This window comes from Cynoglossus semilaevis, chromosome 5, assembly GCF_000523025.1.
Source record: "Cynoglossus semilaevis isolate Cse_v1.0 chromosome 5, Cse_v1.0, whole genome shotgun sequence".
Taxonomy (NCBI): domain Eukaryota; kingdom Metazoa; phylum Chordata; class Actinopteri; order Pleuronectiformes; family Cynoglossidae; genus Cynoglossus; species Cynoglossus semilaevis.
The window spans coordinates 11869334-11881863 of NC_024311.1; the positions used below are offsets into that span (position 1 = coordinate 11869334).

Sequence of the window (12530 nt, forward strand, 5' to 3'; positions counted from 1 at the left end):
GTTAGGGGGTGGACAGGATTTAGAGGGAGAGAGAGAGAGAGAGAGAGAGAGATCTGGGGGGGGGTTCTGTGAGAAGAATTACTGAACACAAAAGGCACGTCATCAAGACTGAATAGGCAGTGACCTCACGTACAATCCGATGGATGGTAATGACATTGCACTGGCTTTAACCTCAGTGGACATGAGTCTGATGGGGGACGGGGTGGGGGACGGGGGTCTAATATCAGCTGGTGTCCATGTGGACCCTGAGATCTGATATGCTCATAGATAAACCAGGGGGGAAATAAATGAACTTTTCAGTTTTTAATCAGAGTCACTCTTTTTGGGTTATTTTGTTATTAACCAAGTGCAATGATTTTTGACTGTTGTTATCTACTGCTAAAACTAAAGCAGTGGTCCCCAACTTATGGGCCGTGGACCAGTACTGGTCCATGGGTCAGTTGGTACCAGGCCGTACAGAAAGAATGTGTAACTTTTGTTATTTCCGATTTATTTACTATCTTTTTCTGAACGATGTTTTGTACACAATCCTGCTAAATTGAAACCCCTCAGCTAGCAAAATGAACAAAAAACAAACGCAGCGTAAAAGAGCCAGTAGATACGGTCCACCTCTGCCCCCTACTGCAGCAGTACCCGTTTTCATTCGGCCCTTACGAATTGCATGGGGTCAAATGTGTCCCTCACATTATTCGGCAGGTCAGACTTTTCTTTTTTTCCCCTAATGAGAGGAATTTCATTCAAACTTTTCCACATGTTCCCAACTGTGAATGAAAATAAATAAGAAAAGGAAAAAAGGAAATCCGCCAAAGAACATTTAAAAAAATACAAATTTACGAACAACTGTGTCTAAGAAATTTGTGTCGCCATCTGGTTGCCAAGGCAGGAGACAGGAAGTAGCTCAGTAATTCCATATGAATTTAATTATTGCACCAGATTTCTATTGGTGGCTCGTCTGTCAGAGCCAATCATTTTTATTTTATTAGAGAAAACCAAATTATTGTGTTAGTCTAAGTAAAGGCAGACTTTCTGAGCACATGTCAACATGGTATCATGACTGAAATGTAATAACGCACATAATAAAAGCAAGTATCAATTTACAGTACTACTGCATGTGAGTACAATGGGTTAGTGCCTATAAAGTACTTCTTCTTCTTCTTTTCTATTTTACTTCTAAAACCATCGCACCTTTCTGTCTACTTTCATATGTGAAAATAAAACCTGTGGTGTAGTGGTGAAAGGATCGGGCCTGTGGTCGGGGACTGATAGTTCGAATACCGGTGTGTTGAGCAAAAAAAAACAAAAACTTTCCAGGTGTATGTATGTAAAACCTTTTTTCTTCTTTGAAAAACTATAAATCTGCTTTTTTGGTATTAATGTAAAAATAATAAAATCTAATCTAATCTCAACCTGAATTTAATCAATTTTTTTTCAAAATAATCGTGGTCTCCCAGGGGTTTGCACACCCCCACTTGAGAACCCCGTAGGAGAGCTCCTGAGTCTTTGCGTGTGTCTGACTTGAATTGTTCAGCTGTGTGTGTGAATGAAGATCAGATTTGTATAAAAGTGTTTTCACTGAACTACTTGGCCCGAAAACACAACCGTGTGATTTCTCCTTGAAAAAGTCATCAATCGTTCAACAGCTCTGACAGCGCCTCCTCTCACTGCTAGAGTGAGTGTTATAATCACACACACACACACACACACACACACACACAGGCATATACAGAGGGAGATGTGTATGAGGTAACCATTGTTTCCATAAGCTAATCCACTTGAGCAGAGGAAGCAGTCGTTGGCCCGTGTGTCAACGGTGACAAATCCTTTGAAAATTCAGGCTGTTGCGCAATTTCTCTCCGCTACGAATGACAGGGAGAACGATACTTTTTCCTCTCAATTTAACGAGCTGTCGCTCAGCAAAATCCTACAGTCTACATTAATGCAAACCACACTGAAAGTAGAGCTGGTTTTCAAGTACGTATCAAAGGCCTGGAAGCAATAATTAAGGCCTTGAATGCCGTGTGTGCCTCCCACACCAGCGACAGGCCTGAGCCTGGGAGACCTGGCACCGAGTCCCAGCGTGAGTCACTAATGTTATATTTACCATCATGGATAATGGATTAGCTGTGGGACAAATTCTGTTTAAGGAAAACTTTTGATACTTTTTCTCTGGTGACAAATTATTGTCAGTTGAGAAAAAAAAAGTGTCCAGACGTGAACTGAGTTTTTCCTCGGCGTTCACGTCTGATTGTCAGTGGCTGTTAGAAAGTGTTAGTTTGCACAAAAAATATCAAGTCAGCAAGTGATACGCAACATGAAGAAGTGTCATACTACTGTTGATGTTTACTTCCTTGGTGTCACATGTCTCCGTTTCCTCTTTTACTTTGTGTTCGGACAGATCACCGCAACACATTTTTATAGGGCAAATATTAAATGCTGCGTTCATACAAAGACTATTTCTAATATTTTATGTTGATGATTTTACACACATTTATGTGCCTTTACCTTTAATTGTTAATGAGTCACTTCATGCTCCGTCCCACTGGGGAAGACATGAGGACAACATGTAACCTCTAAATCAATTTTGCATATTTACCCTTTAATTTCTGTGAACGCTGATTTGTTTTTAATATTTGGAATTTAAAGTGTAATTTTTTTAAATAAATTAAACTAAAAACATAAACATTATAGAAAATAATGTCAGTTTTTAATTTGCCAAGCCCGGCTCTTTGCATTGGCGATATAGGCAGTTGCCTAGAGTGCCATCTGCTGGACGGGCACGGCCAGTCATATTCAATTGTATGAGTGTGTGTGTTTGTGTGTGTGTGGGGGGGGGAGGCGGCGGATTAATCTCGTGCCAATTTGGGTTGAGCTAGCCCTGGGGTCCACATACACCTGGTTTCCTTATAAGGTCATGTCGACCATAATTCTCACCTCCAGAGTATCAGCACTTTTACTGTGACTCGCCATGAGAAACAACATCCTCAGCGCCACCCCCACCCCTCCCCCCCGGGCCCTCACCCGCCTGTTACTAACATGAGTGATTCTAAATGCTTGTCACATACACTCATGACTCCCATGACTTATCAGTGAGTCACGGGTCACTGTAAACGACTGTTGGTCAATCCTCGAGAGAGCTCATTTCCTGTTGTTAGCGCGGCTAATCTCATTGATAACAGACAGGATATTAAGTTGAGGTTATTCACTTGGGTCAAGGCACTTCGTCGAAGGAGCATCGAGAGCATTTTCTATCACTTCACACAGCCTGTTCCATCAGATTGATTTACGAGGTTGGCCGTCGTGACAAATCTTCACCACTGTTGTGGCAACAGAACAACATGTTACTGTTGTGTAAACTCACCCAAAAACCTCTCCGGAGGGTGAGTCAGCGGCCCGCCGACTCTGGATCAGTTTACGGAGATTTCATTACAGGGAGACCAAGAGCTGAAGGTTGCTTTTTGTTGTGTTAAAATCCTGCCCACATTGACGAGGGCGCTTAGATCCTGACGACAGCAACGAGAACAGCAACACTGGAGTCGACTGTTAGTCCTTAGTCAGCGCATTTCCCAGTGGCTGTGGGCAGGTATTGAACAGAATGAAATAAACAGTAAATAAACACATAGGCTAAAAGGTTCTTTTGTAGCCTAATAATGAGATGATTTTTTTTTACTATTAATTCATCTATTAACAATTAATTTTATGGGTGATAAATATATTTTTATATTTTTTTGTTTCTAACAATTAATCTTATGGGTGATAAATATATATTTTTTTTTTTTTGTTATTTTTTACACCCTATATTTTATATAGCACTCATACGTATCTTTTGGTTAGAGCTCGATTTAGAGATTGTTTTTTCTTTTGCTAACGTTATGACATCTTGGGCGATTCATTACGGTTGTTTTCTTGCCCTGGTTACTGACTGGTTTTATAACATTATTAACAGCGTTCTTAATTAAATAAGAAGTTCTGAGGTGCCGCCGTCCTTGTACCCCTTGCCAAATATCTTACATTTCTGGCCTATACAACTGTCTGTCTGTCTGTCTGCATTAATTATATACATAATAAATATTGTTTGCAATGTCACTTCACTTTGATGTTGACAGTTTAACGACATATCTACAGTAGCTCTGGTGTGTTTCTATGTGTGTGAACAGCATGTTTCGACCGACTTAAATATTTCAATTCAAGTCAAAACAATAGATGTGATTTACTTTAGGTTAAAATCACATGAGGACAGGGTGTGGATTCCTAAAATGGAGACACTCTACATTATTGTGTGTGTGTGTGTGTGTGTGTGTGTGTGTGTGCATTCTGACATAAGGCCCGAATCCAGACATTCCCACCTGATCCAGGTTGATCCATGCACAGAGCATGTTGGTCTTTTCCCACTGCATACGTGTGCAACTCTATTGGGACAAAAGAAAAGTTTAGATTTATTGCCTTGGTCAGGGTTGAGTTAGTAATCGTTATGATAAAATTAAATTAAATGTATTTAAACGATGACACTTAGGGTTAAGATTAAAAGTAAGGGTTAGATTTGAGTTAGACTGAAAGGGTTAATATGGTTAAGGTCTATGGGTTGGTTGAGGTAAGAGTTAGCGTAGCGACTGGGAGAGATTAATGGTCAGGGTAAGGATAGGGTGAGGGGTAGGTTAGAGTTAGGGTTTGGGTTTAGGATAGGCTAAGGGCTAAGTGTTAGGGATAAGTTTTCCCAAAACCTTAAATGTTTACGTTGTTATTTTCTAGCTGTAGAGAATGCTTCAAGCTAACGGTTAGCTTCTTCTTCAGGTGTAATAAAGCATCGTCAAGAGTGTTTAAGGTCTTCCCTTATTTTCTACAAATATAAGTAACATCTGCGTGGCCGACAGAGCTCTACAGCAGGCAGTTCACTGTCATCCCACCGGCTGTTCTGCTCTCACTGTGTACACGTTTAATCAGGTTGTCAATCACAACAACAACATCTGCAGACATTTTGACAACCAGTAGTTATTTGTCTCCTCTTTGAGAATAATCTTTGAAGAAAGAATTTATAAACTATAAGCGCGCCGTGCATCGGGGGAAAAAAGGAAAGGTAAAGTCTGCCACCTAGTGTTGATAGCTGCTGCATTACAGATTTGCTCTTTTTGAAAGAGTGGTGAAAGGAGAGATAGAAAGAGTTAAAAAAAAGACACGGTGAATAGATCGATCATTCATAGATCGGTAGCTAATAAAATAAGACATAGATAGATGGTCGGACGGACCGACGGACGGACCGACGGACGGAGGGTGATGACATCTGAGTATTCCATGCTCTACAGTGCAGTGTATAAACAACAGTACTCGTAGTATTACCCAACTCAGAGTTTTGTTTGATCCAGTCTACTGCACACCACACCATACACAACAGCAAAGAGGATTCAAACCCGTAAAATTCCTCTTTGAAGAGATAATCGCACATTATATTTCTGCATACCAGTCTTCCATTTGCATTTTTATGACAACAAAAGCCCTCAGTCTGAAATAACACAGACATAGAAGATCAGGCATTCAGTCACAGACCATTGCTTCTCTTTGTGGCTGATATCATTTCTCATTCTCATAAGCCCTATTCACACAGGCCCCTTGACAATATGCAAATAATGTCCCTGGGCGACCATTGTGTTGCCACACTCGAACAATATATGTGAGAGCGAGCCTTTTGTCGCTGGAGTTGTTATCAAATTCCACAGGCCTTTAAAAAAACAAAATCTGCATCTGATCATTACGTAGAGAAACAAACAAAGAGATCAATGTGAGCGTCTTAATGTGGTCTAGAAATGAGAGCTCTGTCATTACGACAGATATGAAAATGAGAGACTCACAATCGTAATGATCATCTCCATTTCCATCCTGCAATTTGGTGTTTACGTCTTTAGCAGAGGTAGCACTGAAAGCAAGAAAAGATAATATACAAGTTCACAAACAAAGAAATAATAGAAAAATCCAACTACAACATGTGACGACGTGACAGTTCCATAGACCAGCGGTGTAAAAACTCATTTTCACCAGGGGGCCACATCAGAAATACAGTTCTCCTTAAAGGCCTGTTGTAAATGGAGGACTGTATAGATGTAACTACTCCATAACATTTAAAAAAATATTCATGTAATTGATTATTACAAATATTGTCCATTGCCCTGTTAATAAAAACAAAGTTAAATTTATCAGGTTATGAAACTCTGCTGCATGGACTTTATTAAATGCTTTTTAAGCTCCGGCAGGCCATACAAACTGACTTGGCGGGCCGCATTCGGCCCCTATGCCTTAAGTTTGACATAGATTATAGATCAAACTATAATCTAGTTTGATCTATAATCAGCTGTCAAGCTGTAAACTATGAATGAATGCCTTGAGTTTGACATAGATTATAGATAAGGAACAGACACAGCTGTCAAGCTGTAAACTATGAATGAAAAGCAGTGGAGAAGAATAGAAAGCTGTTGATTTTGGTTTAACTTACGGTTGAAGTCTAACCCAGGTGATAAGCTAACGGTGGCTAGCACTTCGGCTAATATCTACCTCTGCTTTCAAATACACGTAGTAATTTTGTATCTATAATAATAGTGGCGCCACCTTGTTGCTATCAAAGTAGTTATAGATCTCCGTGATTTTGTAGTTTCTCAGCTCCTCACCATTAACGCTCTGTGTCCACGTAGCTAAACCTCTGGTCGTAGCTTCACGTCCTCCAACAATCCTGTCAATTTTGAACTGACTGTCATTTTGAGTCATTTTGATATTTTCGGTTTTCACTCAAATGGCTTTTGTGCTACAGGTAATAAAAATAAAATAAAATAATTCCATTGGCTTCGTTCGTAAGAAAACAAACAAACTTTGTTGTTTCGATTTGTTATTTAGTCAAGAAAAAGTAATTGACTTGGTAATTGAATCTCGCGCACCAAAATGATAGCCCGAGGTACTCCATGTTTACCACAAGATGGCAGCAAAAACAAACTTACTGCACACAGATGCTCGGGAGGAGTCGCAGGTTTTCTGTCTGTCTTGTTCCAAGGTTATAATCAGGTTATGAAAACACACCGTTAGTTTCTCCACAGTCTTCGCTTGTGTCGTGCTCTTCCAAACACACACAACACCACATCACACGTGGAAACCAAATAAAAAAAACCAAAACCAAATATTTGAAATTATTATTTAAACACTGTACTGTGTCAGACTTTACTTAATTGTAATGTTTTCCCAGCAAATTCACTGCAATTAGAGCATTTATTTAAAGATTAAACCCACAAACTCAGATGAAAACAAATTATAAAAACAAAAGTGAACACAAAAATGTGATAAATATCTCAGTGTACATTTGTACTGCATCCAGTTCATTCATACTGCAGAGGAGATATGAGACTAAAACTGTCTGACCTTCTTCACAATTAACCTCTTTCTATAGTATCTACTGTACTATATACTGTAGGTATTGCAGTATCTCCATCTACAGATATCTTTCTGTCTATCTATATGTATATATGTATTTACTGTATATATATGTCTCTCTCTATATATATTCATGCATATATACACACATATACATAAACACAAACATATTTAAATATATGTTAATATATTAACATATATATGCATACATACATACATATAGTATATACACATGTGAACTGTAAATACATTTTCCAATATATATATTTTATATTTATATATTTAAATATATGTTAATATATAAAAATATATATGCATACATACATACATATAGTATATACACATGTGTAATGAAATACATTTTCCAATATATACCTGGTTACATATGTGTTATATGTTCATAACTTCATGTTGGCTTCATGTGCTTAATACAATATATATTTGTATTGTTTATAGTTTAGATGGTTTGACTTTCAGGCCTTTCCAGAACACCGCACAAAACATTGAGCAATGAAAGATAGAAAAAAGGGGGCAGAGAGGGAGGAGGGATTCCGATTTGAACCCAGCTGTGAAGGCCAACTGCAGCACTGCAGGGCATGTGTTGACAACTCCTCCAACAATCTTATGAACAGCAGTAGTCAAGCTAACGTTGCCTTTAGGGCTCAGGCTAGTACCTGCAGCGGCAGTACAATGACAGGCTGACATAGTTTTCTCACCTCCTGCTCACTTTGACGGACGGCTTTATTCAAAACCCTTGGGAAAAAAAACAAACTTCATCAATGTTCGTGGAACGAACAAAGGAGCGGCACCTTTGATTGGATCACAGAAGGAAAAATATCTTCATCATCTGCTCGAGTAAAACGTCCGATATCACAAATAAAACTGCTGAATCCAATAAAAACACTTGAATCAAATGGGAGAAATCCACACAAAACCCAACATTCATATTTAACCCTTAGGGTTTCATTTTATGCACAAACATGATAGATACTTAATTTTTTTTTAAATAAATTTTTGAAAGATTTTGTGGTATATAACCGATATTGAAAATGTTAAAAATATATTTAGTCATATTACCTGAATATACTTCATTGTGGACCTCCGAGTCTGTAGGAGAGATCCACAACAGCCAGGAAGTAGTGAACTTATCAATAAGGACACCTGCTGTTCAGAGGAGATATGACAGGCCAGGAACTGAGTTATCTTTATCTCCACGGCTTCCTGGGAGTTTGGATCCGGTCTGGTCCTGAGAGTTAGAGACCAGAGTGGTATCACAGGAATGTCAGAGAAATACACCAAGTACATCAAGTACATGATGAACATGGAGTACAAAATAAAGTACATGAAAGTACATAATCTGGAGCGTGTACCATATTTTCCAGACTATAAGTCGCACCAGCCAGCTAGAGTGCCCTCTAGCGGCTGTCAGTGTGAAAACAACAACCATGTGAAATTATATATTTTAATAAGTCGCACCCGAGTATAAGTCTCAAACCCAGTCAAAGGATTTTAGTTTTATTTTATTTAGGTTTAGTTTTATCCAGCGTTCAATGTAACTGTATTATTTTAGTTATACTCACTAAATATATCTGTAGTTAATTAATTAGTATTGATCAGGTTTAGTTTTATCCAGCGTTCAATGTAGTTTGGTATAAAATGTATGTTCCATTAAAAAAAATACCGGTAGTAATAAACCAGTGTACCATTAAAAAAAATACCGGTAGTAATAATGATATAAAACGTTTTCTTAAGTATTATTATTTTGTAATATAAATATATTTGTTTATAGCTATGTTTTTGATGTTTAGATGGGGTGGAGGTTAATAATGTATTGCTGTAGAGCTGGAATGAATTCATTGGTCTGTGAGTGGATCGAGACACGAGTGCTGTTGAGGAACGGATTAGACCAGACTGTTCAATTGTGGGATTGAACCTTGAACAGCTTAGTGTGCTCAGAATTCTTTCACAACAGCTGCTGTAGTGCTGTAGATGATGATGAAGAAGATGATGATGATGACAAACAGAAGGAGAAATAAAACATTCCTCTAACCTCCAAACTCATCTTTTCAAAGCCTCTGCTCGTGTTGAGGTTTTTGTGTCTAAGCATCAACTTAACGAGCTGAACGTTAGCTCGCCAACTTCAAACACCAACTGTTGTAAAGTAAAGATCAAAACCTCTCAGTTTCAGCCTTTTATTCCTGTTTTTAACACCTCACTCGGAGACAAAGGCCCAGATGAAAAACCACTGTATACTTTGGACCGGTTCTTCTGACGAGCTCAGACAATGAGGCTCTGTGTCGTCAACCAACAGCCACGGCTCAGTCAGACACTTTGATACCAGGAATGATGTCTTTGTGTGTGAAGAAGAGAAAAAGACGAAAAAAAGGAGGGGGGGAAAAAAAAGTTGAGTTGAAAGAATCTCTTCAAACGTTCCCAACAATCTGAGGTTCTCTAATGAACGTCTGCTCTGCAGAGTCAGGTTCAAATGAATGCACAAAGAAAAGAACAGAAAATTGATGTTTAACTCAAGTTTCTCGCCACAAATTCGAGGTGTGATTTAACTACTTTCCATGTAAGTATACGAGTATGAGAATACTTCTAGTTCTTCTTCTAGATGCTTCTAGAAATAGCAAAAAAAATGAAAAAAAAGACAATGATAAATGTAAAACAAACACGCATTACGTAAAAATATAAACAAATACATGCATACATATACATATATATGCATACACATACATACTTATACATACATATATAAATATATACGCATACATATAAATGTCCATAAACATGCATATGTACACATACATGTACATACATACATATATATGCATACATACTAGGCATGTCCGATAACTTTATGATCGGAGGGAAAACCGATAACGATTACAGATATGACATGATTATGCTAATATCGGGCCAATAATAACGGTCAGCCGATATTATCGGATATCCCTCATACATACACAAACACAAACACATAGTGTGCATACATATGCAAATACATAGCAAACGATTCCAGTATATTTGGCAAAACGCAGGCATTGAGTCATTGTTACTTTTATGATCGGAGGAAAAACCGCTTTGTATACACATATAGTGTGCATACATATGCAAATACATACACAAAGAAATTGAGCAGAGTCTTTGGTAAAGTTCTACAGTGAACTCCACCCCAAAAACCGCTAACGATTTGTATACACATATAGTGTGCATACATATGCAAATACATACAAATACATACACAAATAAATTGAGCAGAGTCTTTGGTAAAGTTCTACAGTGAACTCCACCCTCATTCCCCCCCCCCCCCCCCCCCCCCATCCCTTCAGTCACCCTGAAAACCACCAAATAGTAAAAGACAAATAATAAAATAAATGACTTTCTCTCCAAGTCTGACTGTTCTGTTGGTGGAACCGAGGAACAGAACTCTGTCAGTTTTATTAGGTCGTAGCCAAAGGCTCATTCTTTACACTGAGTCTGTGTGGTTTTCAACATGGAGAGCAGCCTCTCACTGTCTGCTAACGACACACAGACACGCGTATCTCTGCATCACGTCTGCGTTTTCTGTTCGCCCGCGTTTGTTTGTGCCTTCAGCTCCACTCGGTCCCATCTTCAGGTCCGTACAGACTGGTTTCTGCTTCAACACGAGCAAAAAAAGGCAGAGTGAATGTGGGTCAGCTAGGTCAGACAGACACTTTCATCTGGGCTGAAATGAGCTGAACAGACTGAGGCCGAGGGGAGAACGGTGCCGATCAGCAGAGGGCGGAGACTCCTGGAGCCTCTCTCTCTCTCTCCCTCTCTCTCTCTCTCTCCCCCCAGTCACAGAAACCTGAGCAGGCTCTGTACCGCACTGGAATCTACCACACTGGCATCCAACAGAGCCAAAACCTCATTCTGGAAGTTTGGAAAGCAAAGCGGAGTGACAGCACTTCCTGCTTCCATTTCGAGTCTCTCAATATGGAAAACATTAAGAACGCCTGAAGAAGAGAAGCCAAAGCTGTGCTAAAGTTGTGCTCTGTCTTTCTGTGTGTTTTTTCCCCCTGGTGGTCTTCTCAGTTAATGCAAGTTTTGTGAAGAGGAACTTTTCATGTGCAGACAATAACAAATTGAAAACAGAAGTTGTGCTGGTTTGGTTCTTGACGTTGTGGTTTTTGTTGCATTCTTCTTCTCTGTGATGCATTTGGAAAATGAGGTTCGTCCGACCTCCTCTGATCTGCACTCATCGAACCTCCTGTATCTGTGGTCGATATTTACAACGACCACTACTGACGGCACTTTCACCACCGTTTGTTGAACACGTTTCCTTCTGTACTGACTGTACATATATGTCAGATATATGATATATTACAGGAAGAATGGAGTGACCCTGTCAGCCAGGCTATAAGTAGAAGACAAGATTGTTTTACTCTAAAAACATCTTTAATCTTATTGGTTCAGAGCAGGCATGGGCAAACTAAGGCCCGGGGACCGAATGCAGCCCGCTCAGCTTTTTAATCCGGTCCGCCAAATGTTTCCAAATTATATAATTTATTTATATCATTATACTTCTGCAATACCCATGTTTTCCCAATAGATGGCGTGGAAAATGATAAAAGCATTTGCAGATGTTTTTAAATCACTTTCATTTGACTACAGTCTGCTTTTCATGCACCACTGACTTTTTAAGTGAGAATTTTCCCCATCATATCTGAACAATTAATCATAAATAATCCTGAATTAATCGCAAATTTTCAACTACTCTGAAAAGTACTTCAAAGGCCTTTTAAAAAAGTATTTCCCCTTTAAATGTTGATGTAAAAACTGTTAGCATTACTCAAATGTCAGAGATTTATCAACAACATTTTAAACTAATTAAAAAAATGTATATGCATCAGAATGTACATATATCTTTACGAAATATAAACAGATAAACAGAAAATATAATAAACAGAAACATGAATAAATAATACATTTCCACATGTTATCGTTTGTGATTTTCAGTCTTGTTCACATTTACAAAAACAGGATTAAATACACATTCAATGTTTTCTAACAAACCTTGTCAGGTTTTGTTTTTTTGCCCCCCCACCCCCCAGAGTGAGAACAGCTTCAGGCCGTACTCCAAGCGACTGAATGAAGAGGTCGTC

General features: G+C 38.7%; 1 long non-coding RNA gene across 2 annotated transcripts in view; it reads right to left on the minus strand.

Annotated features, from left to right (window-relative positions):
• Window positions 1-10746: 10746 nt before the first annotated feature.
• Window positions 10747-12530, minus strand: part of LOC107988582 (uncharacterized) — a 4031-nt gene continuing 2247 nt past the window's right edge. The window contains exon 4 of one of the 2 annotated variants that reach the window (XR_001760067.2): window positions 10747-11038. This is a non-coding gene — a long non-coding RNA (uncharacterized LOC107988582). Of the gene's footprint in view, window positions 11042-12530 lie in introns of both variants that reach the window. The other variant, XR_003049657.1, reaches the window with a different exon arrangement.